Source organism: Protopterus annectens, chromosome 4.part0, assembly GCF_019279795.1.
Source record: "Protopterus annectens isolate FY-2018-M chromosome 4.part0, PAN1.0, whole genome shotgun sequence".
NCBI lineage: Eukaryota > Metazoa > Chordata > Ceratodontiformes > Protopteridae > Protopterus > Protopterus annectens.
The window spans coordinates 1,503,603,597-1,503,625,977 of NC_056733.1; the positions used below are offsets into that span (position 1 = coordinate 1,503,603,597).

The following is a 22,381-nucleotide window of genomic DNA, read 5'->3' on the forward strand; positions in this document are numbered from 1 at the left end:
AAACCCACTTATGCGGAGGCCCTTAACATTAACCTGCCCAAGCAACAAGAATCTCCGAAGCTGAAATGCAAACAAACACCAGTCACAACCAAAGTGTCACATAGCTCATAACACCAGTGTGCCACCCAACAACAGCCCCTAAGGCAAGATAGCGTGCCCAACACTTTAGTCATAGGTGACTCTATAGTCAGGCACACTGATGTCCCACTCACCAGGCTGAACAAGGAAAAAATTACAGTCAGCTGCCTGTCAGGTGCCAGGATCTTCCACATCACGCATGCACTCAAGTCAATCCACAACAAGTACAAATATGACTCTGTCATTGTCCATGTTGGAGTGAATGACTTGAGACGTACCTTCCTGGACTACATGAAAAGATACATGGAAGAGCTCTCAGATCATGTGGCCCAGGCAGGTATGTCCCTAGCCCTGAGTAGCATGCTAGCATCCTGCCTTCGCCCAGAATGATACCACAGTATAAGGACAAAATGATTGACTTCAACAATTGGCTAAGTTTCTGGTGTCACTCAAAGGGGATCCAGTATCTGTCTGCCTGGGATGACATGATTGACAGACCACAATGCTTTGCCAGAGATGGTCTGCACCTGTCACGCCTGGGATTCAGGTTACTGGTTAAGGCTCTTGCCACCCCTATAGTGCCTTTTTTAGGCAATGCTCAAAGGACAAAACCACCACCCTAACAGATATAAGCATGCAAAATCTGAAAGTAATGCTACTCAATGCTAGAAGTCTAAACCTCAAAATGCACTCTCTCGAGGCACTTCTAAAAATGGAGAACATCGATATCTGTGCAGTAACTGACCTAATTCAAGGCTCCAGAGAGCACCCCTGCAATACCAGGCTACAACTCTTACCACACTTTTCAGCCACCAAACCAGGACCGAAACACTAAAGGCGGAGGAGTGTTCATATTCACCAAGGATATTCACACCTCCAGGCTAGTTGCCCACACAATGCATCTGAAATTCTACAAGTACAACTAATACTAGGTAAGACTGCAATCCAAATTGTGGCTTGCTAAAGATCCCCCACCATACCCCAAGATTCTCACTACACCTTTCTAAATATACTGGAAAATATTAAGATACAACCAAACACCCTAATACTGGGTGATTTCAACTACCCTGCCATTAACTGGGAAAACTATTCGGGCACCAACACCTTAGCCCAACAGTTCTTGGAATTCATAAATTCCAATGCCCTGGATCAACTAATCCATAGTCCCATCAGGGGCTCAAATATCCTAGACCTGGTCATTACCAACATGGGAGATCGATGCTCCACACCAGTGGTCACCCGCTCGTTGGTCAGGTCTGACCATAAGCTAATCACCCTTGACGCCCACATCCCACCCCCACTCCCCAGTAGGGAAACCTCCATAAAAAAACTTCTCCAAAGCTAATTTCATATTACTCAAGTCAGAAGTGGCAAACTTCTTGACAACCATGCAGACAGGAACTGAAAGTTCGACTGCTGAATCCTACACTAAGGCAATGTATGAGCACATCAACTCATGCATGAATCATCACACTCATGCTATTCCAAATAGAACCAAGATGCTCTCCTCCAAAAAAAAAGAAGCCAAGCTGGTGGCCCCCTGTCATAAACAAACTAAACAACAGAAGGAAGAAACTGTTGCAGAAAAGAGGAAAATCCCAGTATACAAAATACTCCCTTACCAGCCTCAGTAAGAAGCTGAGATCCCTCATAAAATCCTTCAAAGCTAGTTACGAAAATAAAATTGCCAAAGATTCCAAGGACAACCACAAGGCATTCTATAGTTATGTCAAGAATATAAATGGCAATGCTCAGATCTATTCTGAGCTACAACAAAATGGCATTAAATATACTGATTCCAAGGATATTGCCAATATCTTGGCAGATCGATTCAGTGCCAACTTCACCCCCCCTCTCACCCCTTAAAGGGCCCAGCTCAATATCAAAAGATTGCCAAATTCCGATAATCACGGCCACACAGGTAAAAAACGCACTCTCCAAAGCTAAGAATACAGCATCCATGGGATGAGACAATATCTTGGGCTGTGTACCACACAAACTACAAAATGAACATGCACCTCACCTAAGTATCATGTTTAATCATAGCCTCACCTCAGGCTTTGTGCCCAATGAGTGGCGCACAGCTACAGTTATCCCACTCCACAAGGGGGGATCCACCTTGGATCCTGGGAACTATTGTCCCATCAGTCTGACGAGCCTGATCTGCAAAGCCATGGAATGCATTATCATGGAACTTAAAAACAAAGACATTGGTAACCTTCACACACTGGGCCCTACCCAGTTTGGTTTTGTAAAGGGCCAATCTTGTCTACTCAACCTGATTGACTTCTTCGAATCAGTATCCAGAGCTGTGGATGAGGGCAAGTCGGTCCACACAGCCTATTTGGACCTCACCAAGGCCTTCAACACCATCCCCCACTCTGGAATCATAGATAAACTTACTAGGCTGGGCATTAATCCATTTGTCACTCAGTGGGTTGCCAACTGGATTACTGACGGAACCCAGACTGTAAAAGTAGCCGACTCAAAATCCAGCTCCAGACAAGTGATAAGTGGAGTATCTGAGGGTTCAGTCCTGGGACCGCTCTTGTTTGGCATCTACTTTTCTGAAGTACAGGTTAGCACTAAGGGACTCTGGTTAACAAAGTTTGCAGATGACTGCAAACTGGGAGCCATTATTGAATCCCCAAATTATGTGGATATTCTACAAAAGGGCCTTACAGAAACAGATGCTTGGTGCTAGAGCCATGGGCTCAAGCTCAGTGCCAAGAAATATATAATCCCCTTTGGGAAAAAACATGTATCCATGAATTACCACATAAGTGGCAGTACACTAAACACCAAAAGTGTGATAAGGGACTTAGGGACACAAGTGGACAGTGGTCTCACCTTCGATAACCACATTGCCACAACAGTCAGGAAATCCTTCTATGTGGCACACCTCATCATTAAGGGCTTTTCATCCAGAAAAAAAGGAGGTCATTGTCCCACTGTACTCATCCCTCATTAGACCCATTATAGTGTACAACGCCCCATTTTGTATGTACCTCACAAGACATCTGCAACAACTGGAAAGGCCACAGAAATACCTCACTAAAAGAATCACAAGCCTAAATCAGATGCACTGTGCTGACCATCTAAGAGAACTTTAGCTATACTCTGTTGTATATCGCCTGCTCAGAGGCGATCTCTGCTTAACATAGAAGACCACGTCAAACCCAGAGCTGTTGGATATGCTACATTTAAAGAAACCCCAATCTCTCAGAGCCACATGCTCCAGGGATCGAAATCTGGTCATCACAATGAACAAAACATGCTGGAGGGATAGGTTCCTGACCCAGAGACTCCCCACACTCTGGAATAGACTGCCCATACATGTCAAGCTGAGCACCTCTTTGGCCCTCTTCAAAAAGAACCTTGATGATTGGATGGGAGATAGGAAATTCACCCCAGGGATCATGTCAATTGCACTGTTAGACAGGGAACTAGGGAAGTAATAGCCAGGGAATTGTTATGGCTAGGCTTGTATAGGCCCTAGGGCTGATAGCCTAGTACCAACCTATGAACCTATGAGTGCATGCATGATTTGATGGATCCTGGCTCCTGACAGGCAGCTGACCATGACCTTCTTCTTGTCCAGCCTGGTGAAAGGGACATTTGTGTGTCTCACTATGGAGTCGCCTATGACCAGGACATTTGGTTTTGAGGTGTTTTGCTTTAGGGTCTTATTTGCTGAAACACTGGCATGAGTGCCATTATGTGTAGTGGATTTTTTTTGCTTTGCAGTGTGTACAAGTGATTTGCACTTGAGAAGTCTCTGATCTTTTGGTAGACTTCTATTGAGTACCTTTGCATATGTGGTTTTATGTGTTTTGACCTTGTTTTGTGTGGGAGGTGATGTGTGTATGCTGACAACCTGTTTGATGTCCAGTTTGTTGCATCATGGGAGAACTGATTCCAAATACATAGTGTAATTACATCTCCCACATGTTGCATTTGTTTATTTTAGAAGTGAGTGGTTGCCAGTATATATGAGGCAATTACTACATTGCCCTAGGATGCCCATGTCAATCTGGCTGGCAAGAGAAAAGATTGAAGACTAACAGTCCATTATGGCAGGTTTTTACCATAATTACTACAGGAGAATGGGCTTTTGTTCTAGAATTAACAACAGGGCTTATTATATTGAAGGTTAGTGGTGAAAAGAAACTATGGCAATGCTTTTCATTGTGAAACTAAGTTGCCTGCAATGCAGCAGGGAAGCTTGGGAGTGATCTACTAACAGATGCCTGGTGGACATTTGCCTTTCAAGATGTTTGCACCTGTACAGGGCACTGATAAACCCTGTTACCCCATTGCATGGTGCTCAGCTATGTGTAAAAACAAGGCTTAAATACTAATGAGAATAAACACTTTAAGCTAAACTGTCAATGGGAAAGCACACAATGAGCTTTCCTCCAGTAATCTCCAACTCATATGAGGCTCAGACTACACATTTCTGCCACAAGGATACAGAAAGTGCCCTCATAATCTAAGATGGCGGGAATAGTGCTCATGTGTTACAATATAGTCTAGATTCAGCAGATTTGAATCAAATCTATGCTATGGTCTAGCCACTTGAAGCAACAGAACTATGAGCAAAATGAGGCAATGAAATGGTAAAATACAGTCAGCAAAGTTTAAAGGAAACTCAAAAATTACTTATTTTTTAATTTTAGCAGGGAATGATTTGGATGTCTGCATTATCTCTCCAAACTTCTGGCAAAAGTCACCAAACATTGAGTAGCTCCAGTTAAAAGAACCAATTACAAAGAATATTTAGATATTAGCACTGGTTAAAGAGCCTGTTACAAAGAATATTTAAATATTAGAAAGGGATATTACTTAAAAAAGTTTACATGTAAGAAAAGATACATAGTGGGCAACATTTAAATATTTACAATGAGTGATAGGTATTAAATGGGCATTTGTTTTATGAGTTTTTGAAAGATTATGATGTTATTTCAGATTTTCTACCCAGTATTGTGTTTCATCTTCTTTGAATCTGACCAAGCTGTAACTTCTGCAGGTCTTTTAAGAATGGGAGGGGACCAGTCCATGTCTTCTATGATGAGAATAAGATTATTATTTTTTGTAAAGGGCAAGGGTTCCTCTGTAGAGAGTAAAATTCTTGAGTCATTCTGATGTGAATTCTTATTATTGCAGGATAAATAGTTTGGGCTTTTACATTGTCTTGTTTTGACAACTTAACAAGGGGCCAGCATTTTTAAAACCAGTTTTAAATCCAGTTCTTTATTAAGAAATAATAGGAATTTTATTACAATGGATCTTGATGTAGAGAGATGGCTTTCTACTCTTACAATGTGCTCTGTCTATACCTCAGGAGTAACTTTCTTACAAGTTTAAAAACTTACAAGATTTAATTATTTATAAACATTTTTTCAGTGCAATATTCCATTCTCTGTCACAGGGTACACCACTGTTATGGCTTAAAGCAATTAAACTGGTTGATCTGCACATCTTCTGAATATAAAACAAAAAGTATTGCAACAGTCAATAGAACAGCTGACTCTCAGCTTATCTTACTGTAATAAATGTACATAAAATGTAGATTAAGTGCTTTCATCCTACAAACAGCATTGACTTCATCAGAATCAATTAAAATCTAGATAATTGGAATATAAATGCCTAATAAATGTCAATTAAACAAATCATTTATAGATTTAAAGGCACATTGACAAAGAAAAACTACTGAACAGCTAAACTTGAGACAAATACAAAACTATATAGTACAACTACATTCGGATAAAATTGGCCCTAAAATTTAAAATGGGTTGAAGTGAAATGTTTTCATTAATGCCAGAGGCAAGCATGCAACCTCAATTGCCATTTCACTTCTTTCTTTTGTAATAAAGATTAGATCCAGAAAAAGAAGGAGGTGTCCAAAGCAGAAGAAATTTATTAGGCAAAAACAAGCACCAAAAAGATAATGGCAAAAACAAGCACCAAAAAGATAATGGCAAAAACAAGCAGCAAAAAGATAATGGCAAAAACAAGCACCAAAAAGATAATTGGCAAAAACAAGCACCAAAAAGATAATGGCAAAAACAAGCACCAAAAAGATAATTGGCAAAAACAAGCACCAAAAAGATAATGGCAAAAACAAGCTTGTTGGAGATATATTTTGTAATAAAGACTTAAAATCACTATCTCTGGGATTAATTCTAACATGTTCATTTAACAAAAGACAGTGTTAAACAAAAAAAAAAAAAAAAAAACACAAATCTTTCTTTTACTGAACTTTCGTTTGAACAGTTTATCGACAACCAGTTTTATTTTTATCTTGACCGGCATGATACCAGGCAAATTAACATACAGAATTAGCGCAATGAATGTGACTCACTTATAGACTAGATTTATTTAGTTAAAAAAACCTATTTAAAATCAAGCAATTACAACTGGATAATGCCTATTTAAATGAATTCTTGAATATCAAAGTGGTCCTTCAAGGTCTAATAATTTTTAAGTGTCCTTTAGGTTTTGATTTAGATGATGATATGTACAGTGAATTTACTGATATGTTTGACAAATTTGGTTTTGAATTTTATGGAAAAAAATTATGTGCAACAATGTTAAGATTGTTAGGTTGTTGTCGGAAGTTGAAAAATTGAACAATGACATTAAAAATGACTTAATTTTTCACCAATAGGAAAGGTTCTATAAAAAACAATTTGTTGTAGTGGACAAAAAATGTGATAAAATTTATAAAAGGAAGTTAAAAAAGCTTGAGAGGGACATTAAGCAATATGCGGACAAGCAGACTTATCCTGTTCAGAAAAAAGTTAAAATATTAAACAAACACAACACAAAGGCTGTTATCTATCAAAGCATTTATTTGAACAACAATAAAGATAAAAGAAATTTTTTTCCCAGGTGGGTCCTACGGGGTCAGATGAAAGAAACTCCAAGACAAGTTTATTTGAGACAAGGTGGTACCATCCTATACACAAACAATGGTGGACAGATTTGTAGCATCAGTTTTTCAGGTAGACCTTTCAAAAATATCGTCCACTCACTTAATGGCTTTTACATTTATAACTACACTGATCTCAACATTACTAGTGAATATTTCAGTTTGTTTTCTAAATGGTTGAAATTTGTGCCCTCCAAAAGATTTGATTAAACTGACACCATAGTTGAAAGTAAGTTATACATTAGGAAGTTAAACCTGGACTTATATTTTAAGGACAGTGAAAATAATGTAACCTCTAGGACCAGAAACAACACAAAAAAAATCTTCAATCTCCCCTTGAACCCTATACTAGGTGCTTTGGAGAAAGCCATTATTGAAGACATCTATGGCCTAGAGGTAAACATTTTGAACAAATGTTCATTTTACAACAACTTAAGTAAAGAGGAGAGAGACTTGTTTGTCAAGCTTAAAAATGACAAATAAAAACATGCGAGTTATGAAGCCAGACAAGGGTTGGGGGATTGTTCAATATGATAGTTTTGATTTCAGCAAGGCCATATTTGACATCTTAAGGGAAGGTGAGACCTACATTCTGGTGTAAATTAATGAAATTAACATCAATAATCACAGAATAGACTTATTTCTCAAAGAATATTTGCTAGATAATAGAATTACTGTGGATACATATAATGCTTTGAAAGTAAAGACTCCTATTGTTGTGACTGTGTTTGGCATCCCTAAAATTCTCATAAGTGTGGAGAAACCACCATTTAGAACTATTGTAGAAGGACGAGGGTCTAAAATTTATCCTTTAGGTGTTGCTATTGATGCATGGTTAATACTTTCTTATAATAATGTTGAGCACCTTATCAATGATTCGTGTTTTTTTTAGGGAGACTGAAGGATGATCCTTGGTCTCAGAATATAACTTTTTTGACTACTGACATTGTGGATCTGTTCACTTCCAAACCTAAAGATGAGGGAATGAAACATTTTCACAACAGCCTGGTTAAAATTACGTCATTTGATAATGATAGAATCAACCTGATTTTGGATCTCATGTTTTTAGACAATAATTAAATTTTCTTTTGAGTGGGAATGCTATAAACAAGTTAAAGGAGTTTTGAAGTAGACTTCTTGTGCCCTTATTTATGCCAATTTAGTGCTCCTCGAATGTGAATCCAACTGTATCTTTGAAAGTGAATTTTTTAAACATATTCAACTGCATGTCAGATTCTTGGATGATATCTTTATTTTATGGGAAAGGTTCAGAACAAGATATTGGTAGATTTATTTATTATATTAACAGCAGACTATCTTTTTTATAAATTACACATAGCACGGACAAGGTGAATATTCACAACTTATAGACAATGATTTACAATACAGGTCATGGATTTAAATCAAAGGTGTATAGGAAACCAATTTAAAGTGATTTATTTTTAGAATTTTACATCAATCACCCTTTTACTCAGAAAAAAAGTATTATCAAAGGCCAGTTTAGAAGGGCAGCTAGGATGACTTCAGTTTTTGAGGACATTGTTAAAGAGTTAGACTTTATATCTAATATGTTTTAGTTAGAGGTTACCCACCTGCTTTAGTTAATGACAGGTAATATGTACAGACCCAATGGGGTAAGAAGTATAAACCCCTGTTAGGGACTGGTTTAATTAATTCTGGGAAGGTTAGTGGAAATGTTAATTTTCAGAGGGCCTTGATTTTAGAGTATGGGCCACAAGCTAAAGAAATTAATTGCATTTTTAAGAAAAAACAGAATATTCTTAAGTGTAATTCTGAAATGTACCACCTGTTCAGGAATACTCCTGTTTTTGTGTATAAAACAGGGCCTAATATTAAGAAAACTTTTGAAATAAATGAATCTAATACTATGACAAACAAAAAGGATACTACAAAATGTGAATCCTGTAGTCAATGTTCAATAATTTTGGAATGTGACAGTTTGACATTAGGAGATGATATTTTTCTGGCATTTATTTTGTTAAAGGAAATTGCCTGTCTAAGGGAATCATTTATCTGGCTGAATGTATGGGATTCCCTGCTTTTTATGTGGGCAAAACTGAGACAGCATTAAGGAGACAGATTTATGAACATGCATATCAAATGGGACAACATAATATTAATAATGCTTTATTCAAACATCTCAAAGATAATTCAAGTTGTCTTACCCAGAGGTGGTGATTTTAAGTCTTTATTAGAAAAGATCGAAGTGAAATGGCAATTGAAATTGCACACTTGGCCTTCACCTGGCATTAATGAAAACATTTCACTTCAACTCATTTTAAATTTTAGGGCCAATTTTATCTGAATGTGGTTGTACTATATAGTTTTGTATTTGTGTCTTGTTTAGCTGTTCAGTAGTTTTTCTTGGTCAATGTGCCTTTAAATCTATAAATGATTTGTTTAATTGACATTTTATTAGGTATGTATAGTCTAGTTATCTGTTTTAATTGATTCTGATGAAACCGTTGCTGTTTGTAGGACAAAAACATTTAATCTATGTTGTATGTACTTTTTTACAATAAAGTAATGCGAGAGTGAGCCGTTCTATTGACTGTTGCAATATTTTTGTTTTATCAGTTGAACTGTACTGCTACATTTGGTTTTTATTGAGTTGCATCTTCCGAATATATTCACAACTAACTACAGCACACAAACCCATTTGTCATCCAGAAATAAATGCCCTGCACTACAAAACTCATTACCGCCCTACTGTCCAGCAAGGGACCTCTGTTCATAGCAAATTCTAGCAAATAAGTCAACTAATGTTGCAGAAGACTTGCTATATTCCCAATACATTGCTAAACTCTAGAATGGTATCCCTACACAAATAAAACTCTCTGACAAAATCAATACTTTTAAACCACTGCTTAAACAACATTTTAACCCGTCCTGGTCTAGCATATACTCATCACCAGGTTAAAGACTTTGCACTCATCATACGATACTTTCCTCAAACAGAATACTCTCAACCTCTCACTGAAATGACAAAACAATTTTTATACATAACTGCTGCCTGTACAATCCACTAGATTGCATGTGGGCTTTCTCTTCAGTAACGTCTACCTTTGTAAAATCTTAGAATGCATAAAATTAACTACTGTGTGTATATAAATGTAAATAAAAATGTAACCACTCTTTGTTTAAGTAGAACTAAGTGTAATGCATTGTTGACAAATGGAGCTCCACTGAAAATGAATATTACCCAGTTGGACTTTCCTGGTAAATACAGACAAATAAATAATAAACAAATAATATTGCAAAAAAATGAATAATAGGCACAGATAAGATCATCATGTTTGTTGTAGTTGACTGCAACATGAAAACCCTACCAGAACTTGATAGTAATACATTCTCCATAAAATTTCATCCAAATTCTGCTTTACTTTAATAAAGATTTAACAAAATAAAAATGTTTTAAAGTAAGAAATTGAATTTTTTATACCTTGATGCATCCCTTCCTAATTCACCTAAGAGTTCAAGGCAGAAGTCAACCACCTGACAGACCGTACCAATCTAGCTTACACCCACTACATCTCATCTCACATTACAGCAGCTGATTTCATCCTCCACAGCAGTACACTTTCAATCCCTGATTCCAGTAATAACCTCTCCTCTCACTTTATCTTCTCTCCTCCTCCTGTATTGCCTACTTCCATTTCAAAGAAATCAAAGTTAAACACATAGTACCACTACTTGAAGTAAACACTGACCCACCTGCTGGTCTTAATAATCTCCCATTGTTCTTATTCCTATGTGTAAAGACTTCATAGTCCCACCTCTTCTTCACACTTATAATCTCTGCATAACTCAGATCATCATGCCTGATATCTGGGAAACAGCCACAGTTAAAGCCATCCCCCAAATAAAGTAACCCATCCCACACCACTGACGTCCATCCCATCTCTATTTTTCCCATATGTGGTACAATCCTTGAAAAAATAGCTTACACTCAACTAACCCATTACATCTCCCAGTTCTTCTTTCAGCTTTTCGCTGTTAGGGGTCAGCAAAGCAGAACTCTAGTCTGCTAATGACTGGCAGTAGAGTTTTACGGTGTCGAGGTGCCAGCTCAATGCCGAACCTTCAACGAAGGCATGCCCATTCACGCATGTCTTTCGAATGCCACTCAACAGTGGTGAGGACATGCAGACACCACACAGAAGGTGCTCCAGCCAAGAATCGAATGGGAGAATCTCTTGCTGTGAGGCACCCACAAGCACAATAGCAAAAAACCCTGAACATACAGAACACATACACCTCACAACACGCACACCATACAATCCACATAACAAACTACAAGCCCTACACTACATGTACACAGGGGGCAAGCCCCCCTGCACCCAGACACCCCTTACTTATATATTCTAACTCCGAGATTGCACTAATACACAAAAAAAAAAAACACCACACAGATGATTTAAACTGCCTCGCACACACACAAACACATCACACATACACAGACACATCCAACACTCGCACTCATACTCTCACCTCCCTACCCTAACCCACACGCACAACTTACAAAAACACACAGATACACTCACTCACCTTCACTTCCATTAAACATTGCAACTCGCACACTTCCTGTCCCATAGCTGACATGCATAAGCGCGAATTCGAGATATTTGAATTTGTACTTATGCAGATGCGCGCTTATGCATTTTCGACTTTACAATCTCGAGTTACTGAATTTCGAGCATTCAGTAATTTGGGATTGTGAAGTTGAACCACACACACACACACATATATATATATATAAATATATATATATTTATACACACATATACATATAATGTCTAAACATATATATATATATATATATATATGTTTAGACATTATATGTATATATATATATATATATATATATATATATATATATATATATATATATATATATATATGCATGTGTGTGAGTGTGTATATTAATATAGATATATATATATATATATATATATATATATATATATATATATATATATATATATATATTTATATTCGATATATATATATATATATATATATATATATATATATATATATGGTTCTGCTTCACTTCACTGAAAGCTCATTTCACTGAAACTCATTTGACCGATCACAATTGACTGAAAGCTCACTTCACTGAAAAGTCATTTAACTGAAAGTCATTTCACTGAAAGGTATATGCCCTTTTTCCCACTGTAGTGTGATTCTGGAGTTAGTATATATAGTAAGGGGGGTGGGGGGCACAGCCCCCGACATTGGGGGTGTGTGAGGGACATAGTCCCCACCTACTTTATAAATTTTAAACCATATACATGGATACTTGCAACTCCAATGAATAACTCTTTTTAGAAGACAATATATACCCAAACTATGTGATGGGCTACACCTACCACACCCCCCAAAGTACAAGGATAGTTGCCCTTGCAGGCCAATTTAAGTCTAGCAAAATTCCCTTTTTGGCCTTTCCTATCCCATGGTCAATATTTATATATTGCCCCTAATATGAATAACTGGGATCATTAGATAGATAATTTAAGGGGACCCATGCATAGGATAAAACATTTAGAAACTGTCTCTGTCCATTAATAGTATAGGGGGCAGTCCCAAAATATTTTTTTCTGTTCTTCATCCACAGATCTAAACCAGTCTTGAACATGGATAGGGATGAACTTTGTTTTATGTGGATGGGCTGTCTTTTCTGGAGCACCAGTGTCCTCTGCAAGATACACCCTGTCCCTCCAAACTGTTCTGTTTATGTTGAGAAGAGGTTTAGATCCCTAGAAAGAATATTTTTAATGCCATTTATATTTACAGATTCATAGATTGTTGCTAGGCTATTGACCCACGAGGGGCTTTCTATTACAAGCCAAGTTTTCATAAAAGAATAATTATGTCCTGTATCCCAACAGAATATTGAGGGCCAGACATTTATAAGCTACCTCTGTCAATAAGGACATGGGTTCCTGGCCCCATGTAAATTTCCTATTCCCCATCCACTGGTGCATTTCTGATGTGCAGTTAATCCATCAGTAATGGGTGGGAGGATGCCTTGTATGCCACACAGACATATGTCATCTCATAGTAGTCTATAGGATACCAAGTATAATGATACCAACTGTGGTTTTATTTACTTTTGCTCTTAACCATTCATTCACTTCTATATATATCTAGAATCACTATGTCATCTATGATCTTTATAGATGATGTAAGCACTTATTTCCAATCCCAAATCTAAGGAGTACCAAAAACTCTTAGATGTCATTCGATTGTTTTCTCATTAATTTGATCACAACTTTATTTAAATAAATCTATAACATCTCTCTTTTTGATGAATGTGCTGTACTGAATCCTCTAGATTTATTAATGGAAAAATGTATCATAAAACTTAAAAATTTAGTCATTACCTTCTCACAGAATAATACAAATTATTATTAAAACATCTTGCCTAAATACTGGCATGCTACCAAGCAATATGGTACAAGATGGACAGCTATGAAACTATAATTTCTAAAACCTCCATAATAAATATATATATTTCTTCATCTATTTTTTTATAAATTCCATTTGTCAATCTATCTCTAAAAGGGCATTATGATTATTCAAGAAGATTTAACAAAATGTATCTATTTTCCAAAGTCCATTAAAATGGCCTGCTACATAGCATAATTTCTCAAAACACCTTAGCTATATAAACTACCTGATATTTTACTGTTATTACTTTGCTGCTAGATCAAATAAAATGTTACAAGATATACAGACTACTTAGGAAGAGTAGGAATGGGTCCCTACATGATGTAAAATTTTGTGTTTCTTTTCAATACAACAACTTTATTAATTAGCACGTTTTATTTTTATACATTGTGTAATCCCCATGTATGATGCGGTTGTTATTTTGGGAATGATTATTTTAGAAATCAGACATGGAAGAATATAAACTTGAAGTTTGACTACCTGATTTAAGTATCAAAGCTTTATTCTTACCATCTATTTAGTCACTCAATACACCACTGTTAAAATGTTTGAGTTTTGCATCAAAAATATTATTATTTATAATTAACTTATATAGCTTGAACACGCTCCCTTATACTTTATACTGTACTTTTATTTATAATTTATTGTTTATAGTGGAAAGCTTTTATGTGAAAATACAGACATAGAATGCTTGTTACTCCATATAAAATCTCTAAGTTAAGTAAATAGCTTTTTTACTTTGTTGGACAGGTAGTAAAGATGTAAAAGCTTATTGAACACATGTTTATGGATTGTGAAAAATTAAATTTATATTGGGAAGAGATAAGTACATTTTTAAGGGGTTATGGTCTGATAATTTTTCTTTAGCTAGATCAGTAATACTAATGAGTGTTCCAACTACTGTAGCTGTAAAAGCCAAAGAGCAGAGAGAGACTATTAAGTCTCTCTTAGCAGTTGCCAGAAAAGTATTACAAAAATTGGAAATCAAACTTAGTTCCTACATTCAAAGAATTTTTTAATTTAACAAAAATAGTATATAAAACTGAAAAAGAAAGAATCAGAATAAGATCTGTAAATCATAGTAAGACCTTAGTTTTTGGGATAACCTTGAAATGTTGCTATTAGAATACTAAGATTTTTAATGTGTTAATTGTATAAAAATTACCTTTATGATTCAATATATTCTTATCATTATATAATAATATATGGGGCCCACGGTGGTGGTGCTGCGATTGCATTGTCGCCTCACAGTAAGACGCTGTCCGGTTTGATTCTAAGAGCGTTTTCTGCGTGGAGACATGCGTGAATGGGCGTACCTTCATTGAAGGTTGTGCATCAGGGCTGGTAACTCGGCACGTAAAAATCAACTACCAATCATTAGCGGACTGGAGTTCTGCTGTGGTGACCCCTAACCAGGAAAAGCCAAAAGACACAATATTGTATAATAATATATGAAGTCTAATTTCTTCCTTTCTGTGTATACATTGTAAATATGTTATATTGCTAAAAATGTTCTAAAAAAAGACATGGAAGAATATAACAATATACAATTTGATGGAAAATCTTTGATTTTGTTCGGTGCAATCATTTTGCCTTATCGTTTTTAGAATTAAAGACTTTAAAAAATCTTAAAGTTCACAAGCTTTTGTTTTAAGTTTTAAAAGGCTTGATTGCATTCCTATAATGTGAGCATGTTGGCACTATTTTAAATCATTGTTAATAAAAACAATGAATTAGTAGGTGATGACATGAGCAATTATCATCATTTTCTCATTTTAAATAACACGATTGCTCACAATTTTGCTTCCAAATATTTGTCATCGGCTAAAGAAATATGTGAATTATATAAGGTGTCTAGAGTTGTGCTTTTGTTGTTAGCATTGCTTTGACCAATTTTTGGATAATTTTTCTACCTCACTTAGAGCAAAATGTGCCCATTCTGAAATGACCAAATAAGCACTGATACTCTAAAATACATCTTTAACACATATGGCATGATAATGAATTTTATATCTAGATACAAAATATTATTTCATCTAATTGGTTTACTAGAGGTGGAACATTCATCCTAATTTCTTTAGTACAGAATATCCCTTTTACCAAATTATACTATGTCCGGTTTATGACTTTTAACAATGTATACTATATGCACTGTAAAAAAATTAGCTGAATTTCAAGGCTTGCAAGAACACATAATACATATGATTCTAGGAAGCTGACATACTGCTTACATACTCTGCCTGCCATTATGCAGAGTCTCTATGGATATCTGCCAATAATAAAATAAAACAGTTACCATTAATCCAAGAAAATATAATTTGATAGAAAGCCAAATTATGTAAGATTAATTTTACATTGAATAAATAAAATTCTGCTGGATTAAAAAACGCTTTACTTTTGTCAGTTTCTATATTACTAAGCATTGGCTTGCTGTGCAAGATATCAGTATAAGTTTTTAATAAGAAACAAGTATTTGATGATGCATATATTAAGCCATTTTTTATAGCTGGCAGTTGGTTTGGAAAATAATGTTTTAATGTATAAATTTGCAGTTGAATTAGTATTTTTATCATGTATGGGATATTTGTATAACTTGTATAGCATAGGAGAATTCTCAGTTGAGAAAATTGTTTATCCTGTTGTTGCATAGAATACTTAATTTTATTATGCACTTTTTTAGATTTTCATACTACTATATATTGTTTATATTTTGCATATTTATCTGTCCTGATATGCTGGTCAGGTTGCTTTCAAAATGTTGCTTGGACAATGTCCGAATTGGAAAACTCAAATGACTTAGTTCAGCATTTCAAAACATTGAAAAAAAAAATATTGAAGTCACAACACCAAATGCACAGTAGCATTCGCTGTTGTGGATTCAACATTTTAAATGCAGATCACACTATAGTGGGTATCAGGAAATGTACTCTTTCCCTCACTGTAGTGTGATCTCAGGAGTTTGAATATATAAGTAGCAGGGGGTGTGCCCCCCGCAAAACGTTTGTAGCTCATAACCGGAAATGTGGTATTTTTGGTAAAGTCGGCATTCCTGACTTGTCAGCTTTACTTAAATAACTTGGTCAGTTATGTGCATGATCAAATATTTGATTTCTGACATTTTGGGTTGGAAATATGAACACACACACTTGTCAGGTGCGAGATTTTGATAGTAAACCAAGCAGGGCATATATAGGCATTTATACTTTATATTAATGTATGTGTATTCACTTTTAATGTTCTGTGCTCATTTTTTTCTTCTCCCTTGTTAAAATGAATACAGGTATTTTTGGAAAAAAAGCAATTTAAAAGAAGCAGCAAGAAAGGCTGAAAACTACCTAAACAAACATACAAAGGTAGTGCTCACAGGTAACTGGAATCTCTTTCTAATGGTTGAACCCTGTCTGAAGAAGTGCATACACATCTAGCCTAATAAAGTCATAGGCAGTTCTAGCATTTAGTGTGAGACAGGAAAAAATATTCAAATGATTTTTCACAAGTTCACTAAGTAAAAATAAATGAATTTAGTTTGCGTACTCCAGACCAGTAAGTGGGAATTTTTTTTTCAAGGCATGTGGTAAAATATTTTCTTTAATACCTTTAAGCAATCAACAATTTCTAATGATAGACTGTCTTTCCAGGAAAAAAAATATCTTTGATAGATGAGCAGCTTTTGAAGACTTCTTTCAGCTTTTCCCGGTTAGAAGTCACCACAGCAGATCACCCGTCATGATTGGCAGTGGAGTTTTACAGTGCCGAGGTGCCAGCCCAACCTTCCACAGAAGGCACACACATGCACACACACACACACACACACACACACACACACACACACACACACACACACACACACACACACACACACACACACACACCTAGGGCCAATTTGGAGTGTCCAATCCACCTACAGCATGTCTTTGGGATGTGGGAGGAAACCAGAGAACCCAGAGGAAACCCACGTGACTACAGGGAAGACATGCAGACTCCGCACAGAAGGCACCCCAGCTGAGAATCGAACCGGAGAACCTCTTGCTGTGAGGCAGCAATGCTAACCGCTGTACCACCACAGCTTTTGAAGACTAAAGATCAATAATATTAGGAAAAGCGAAGAACAATTCATTTTTATATATTTTGTTCCTATCCTGCTCTGGTCTGAAAAAAATGGTCTCATGAGTCAAGTACTACTATCATACAGCCTCTACTCCTTGCTATTTTCAAACTCACAGGGATGAAGAGATGAGGTTTAGAAACTTATCTAGGAACCAAAAAATGTTGATAGATAGAGTAGATGATATCATGCCATAGAGAAGAATTTTCTTTTGCTGTCCTGACCATGGTGTCTCAGACTGCTTGCTAGGTCAGTATGAAAGGGATATTGCTTCAAGGGACATAGCTCACTCTTGCAACACCATCAATACCAGACATCCCTCCCCTTTTGATGAAGTAAATACCTGGCACTCAAGTTTTCTGTTGACCACTAGGAGATATTTTTGGTGTATATGTTTCCAAGCCCTAGTCTCAGCCCTGGAGAAGATGGTTCCCTGTCTTTTGTTGAATGTACATTTTGTTGACGAGCACAGGGGTGTTGTGTAAAGACTAAGGTTTGGATAGCTGAGGGGTGCAAATTCTGATAGTATGTTCTATTGAGACAGGTGAGTGGGGCTGGAGGGACTTACAGAATTTGTGTGTGTGTGTGTTTGTGAGTTATGGGTTAGGGTCTAGGATAGGTGAAATATAGATGCTGTATGTTTGTGTGTGTGCATTTTACTTAGTGTTAGGGTTGCATTTAGATAAAAGGATAGATGTAGTATTTTTAGTTTGTCTATATGCATGTCTGTATGTGCAAGTATGTCTTGTGTATTGGCAGTGTTAGGTTTTTATTAAGATAAAGGCTGGAGGAAATGGCAGCATTAGTGTTAGGGTTAGCACTTATTACTAAGATGGTGCAGGGATGCGAAGCCTAACCCTAACCCTAATGCTTCCCCTTCCACCAACCATAACCCTGCACCTTACCTTAATAAAAACCTGCAGCACTGTCAGTATTCAGATGAATTTGAAACTAGTGATGTGAATTTGTTCAATCTAGCCATTCATTCCTGACTGATGGGTTCAGAGCTGATCCCTCAGCTCCAGTACGGCCACATGCAAAGCTCGTGGTCTTCCAGTAGCTTGAGGCCAAGCCCCTATCCCATAATACACTGTGAATTACCTCAGATTTAGTTTGCCATGGCATCTGATTGGAGGTTCCAGTGAAAGCTCAGGCCAGTAAGCTTAAAAAATTTCTGTTTAGCAGTTTATTATATAAGTTTAGTAATTTTTTGACTTAGGATAGTTAGCTCTTATAGCTTCCTTGCAATTCCCCTCCCAACGTGTTCATAAATATTTACTCTTTAAATATTTGGCCTCATTGTTTTGGCCTAGTTATCTTTGGGTAGTGTGTGCGTGTGTTTAAATAACTTATTCTAGTAGTTAGTTCTAGTTATATAGAGTTTTTTGGATACTTTATCTCAGGCTCATGTGTGTGTGTGTGTGTGTGTGTGGGGGGGGGGTTAAATAGCTTATTCTAGTAGTTAGTTCTAGTTATATAGAGTTTTTTGGATACTTTATCTCAGGCTCATGTATGTGTGTGTGTGTGTGTGTGTGTGTGTGTGTGTGTGGGGGGTTTAGAGCCTATTATCTTCACTAATATTTGATCTGCGTGTATTAAAGTAGTATCATGGCAGATGATAAGGACAAACATCCCAAGTCCGGTTTTAAAAAATGTCCGGACTGTAATCAAAAAATGTCAGTAACTGATGGACATGTTACCTATGTATATTGTTTGGGAGTTGCTCACACACAAGAATATTGTGCTATCTGCCATTCCTTTTTGTCCAGGGTTCTGTTAGAGAGGAAAAGGCAATTAATGGAAAGGGGATTGTTAAAACACCCTTTTCAAGAGGCACTGAGTGACGAGGATGTTGCAAGCAAATCTTCTAAGTCATCTGTTAAATCTAAGGACTCCAAGCATTCAAAAAAATCAAATAAATCTGATGACTCTGCAACATCGGCTCCACAGGTTTCGGAGCTGACTGTCTTTTCCTTTTGGAGCTGGCCCACAGCATTGGAGCTGATATCTGAGGTGCCTCAGTCACCATTACTCTAGTCTGCACCATAGGTGCATTCATCTAGGTCATCTGTCAGCCTTTCAGACTTGGATATGGATTGATTGGTGCAGAAGCTTCTACAGGCACCAGGCCTTGCTAAATTGTTGTCGGCTTCGACCCAAGTGGTGTCGGAGCCGAAGACCACTACACCTGCTTTGTCTACTCCTCCTCCAATCAGACCTGTTGATCGTGGAGCCTTTGGAGTCGAGACGTGTTCCAGTGTCCTCAGCTCCATCCACTCTAACATCCTTGGCGTGGACTGGGGACTCTAGGAGCTGACACTCTCTAGTCAGAACCGGAGAGGATCATCAGACCGACTTGTTGGTGCTGACTCTCCCTCTCGGGGCTTTGGCTCGGTTGAGCTCGGTTCCTACCTCTGGCTTGTAGCCCACTGCCTCGGTGTGGGGGCTTTGATGGTTCACTCAGTTCTGTTCACTCCTTCCCATTGAAGTGGTGGTTCCTTGGATGCCATGAGGAGAGCGTTGTCACCCAAGACATCCCCGACTTCAGGCCTTGCTTCTTCATCCCCAATAGCACCTGTGTCTGCTTCTGCTTCCATGATCCAGGATAAGGGTAGAGACCCAGAGCCCCAGGTAGCTCCACAGGGTGGCCCCTGCTCTTTTGAGACCTCTCTAAAAGCCTCCACTGAGGAGGCTCCTAGGAAGAGATTGTGCAAGAAGAGATACTTGGACTCCCACAGGAGTTTTTAACATCTGATACTGACTTGGACGAGTCAGAAGGGTTCCCACGATGCCCCTCTGAGGATATCTCCTTTGCTGAGATACTTGAGATCCTTAGGCAGAGGGGTGATTGGCAGTCTAATAACCCTTCTGAGAATAAGTCAGTTCTCCTGAAGGCTTTCGGGTCTCAACTCTTCATCTCTTGGGTGTCTCCACCCTTCGATGAACTCATGCAGTTGGTTGCTTGAAGGGCGTGAGAGTCACCGGATTCTATGGAGCCTGTCCCTAGGAGGCCTAACAAATTTATATCAGCCCAACTAGACAAAAAGTTCTTAGGTAAAGAAGTTCCTGTTGATGCCATGGTGGTGGCGGAGGCCACCATAAAGGAAATGTCTGAGACTTCCTCGTCTATCCATCCTCCAAATAGAGATTCTAGGATTATGGATAGATATGGGAAACGCATGTTCAGTTCAGCGACTTTTGCTCTCCGTTCACTGAACTACTTAACCCATTTTACTAGGTTGCAAAGATATCTCCTTAAGGAGTTGGGAGATACTCTTCAGGGTACAGTAGCTGCAGGAGCCTCTGATAAAGTTGCTGCCCAGCTTTCTACCCTAAATTCTATTGTCAACTTATCCATGCATCTCATATCCTATGCAGCTGATAGAACGAGTAGGGCAGCGGGTACAGAAATCGCTCTTAGAAGACATTCCTGGATGCGCTTGTGTTCTTAAGCGGAGACCTTCAAGTCATCCTTCGTGAACACTCCCTTTGATGGCTTATCCATTTTTGGGACTAAAGTGAAGGAAACCTTGACCAGGTGTGAACAGGAGGGAAAGACTCTGTCTGCTGTTGGAGTCCGTTTTTCCACCCCTACCCGACCTTATCCCAAAGGTCAAAGGGGAGGGAAAATGTGGTTCTGGGAAGCCCAAGGAGCCTTTCAGGACACATGTGGTGAACCCCCCTCCAGGGGCAGAGGAGGGGGTAATAATGGAAGATGCCAACCTTGCAGCAGAGGGGGTCCGCAGCACCAGGGTGACAGAGATCACTTCTCTGGGCAACCCTACCAGCGTTCCTGAAAGGAGGCCTGACTGTCCTGCTCTGGAGGCAGTCAGGGGTCATCTATTTTTGTACCCAGATGTCTGGCTAAAAATAACAGAAAACAGCTTGGTACAAAGTATCATTTCCAAAGGGTACTTCATACCATTCGCCACACCCCCTCTGACCATAAGGAGAATCCCGGACATTCCACCCAGTTGCAGGGAACAGGCAACTATACAGGTCCGAAAGTTGCTAGAAAAAAGAGTCATCCAACCAGTCCCAGCAGACCAAACAGGATCCGGAACTTACCCAAGATACTTTTTGGTTCCAAAGAAAACATGGGACTGGAGACCCATTTTGGGCCTCAGCAGACTCATCCAATATGTAAAGAAAGAGAAGTTCTGGATGGTCAAGCTTCAGCCTATACTTCCCTTCTTAGGGAAAGACAACTGGGTGTGCTCGATAGATATCAAGGATGCATACTACGACATAAAGATGGCCAGGCTATCCAGAGATCACCTGCGTTTCCGGCCGGGAGCCAATCATTATCAGTTTTGAGCCCTGCCCTTTGGTCTCACTACAGCCCCCAGAGTGTTCACCAAATGCATGGCAGTGGTCACGGCTCACCTGAGGCATCTAGGGTTCCAGATGATTCTGTACCTAGATGATTGGCTCCTTACCACCACCAGGCATCAACTAATTCAGGCAAGGGAGTACACTCGGTCACTCTGCAATCATCCAGGCATTACAGTCAACTCAGAAAAGTCTGCCTTGTCACCACTGCAGCATATCGTTTTTATCGGGGCAGAGCTAGATACCTCAACCATCACTCTAAGGCTACTAATGGAAAGAGTTTTTCTTCTTCATCAGCATGTCAGCACATTGGTATTGAAAGACAGAGCACCAGCTTCAGAAGTTCTGAAAGTATTGGGTATGATGGCAGCAGCAATCCTAACCATACCATTACCAAGAATGCATATGTGGATACTTCAATGGCTGTTGTTCACTCAATGGTCTTACCAGGAACTACC

General features: G+C 38.1%; 1 protein-coding gene across 2 annotated transcripts in view; it reads right to left on the minus strand.

Annotated features, from left to right (window-relative positions):
* SGCD (sarcoglycan delta) overlaps positions 1-22,381 on the minus strand; it is a 3,695,933-nt gene that overhangs the window by 55,757 nt on the left and 3,617,795 nt on the right. The window lies entirely within an intron of this gene.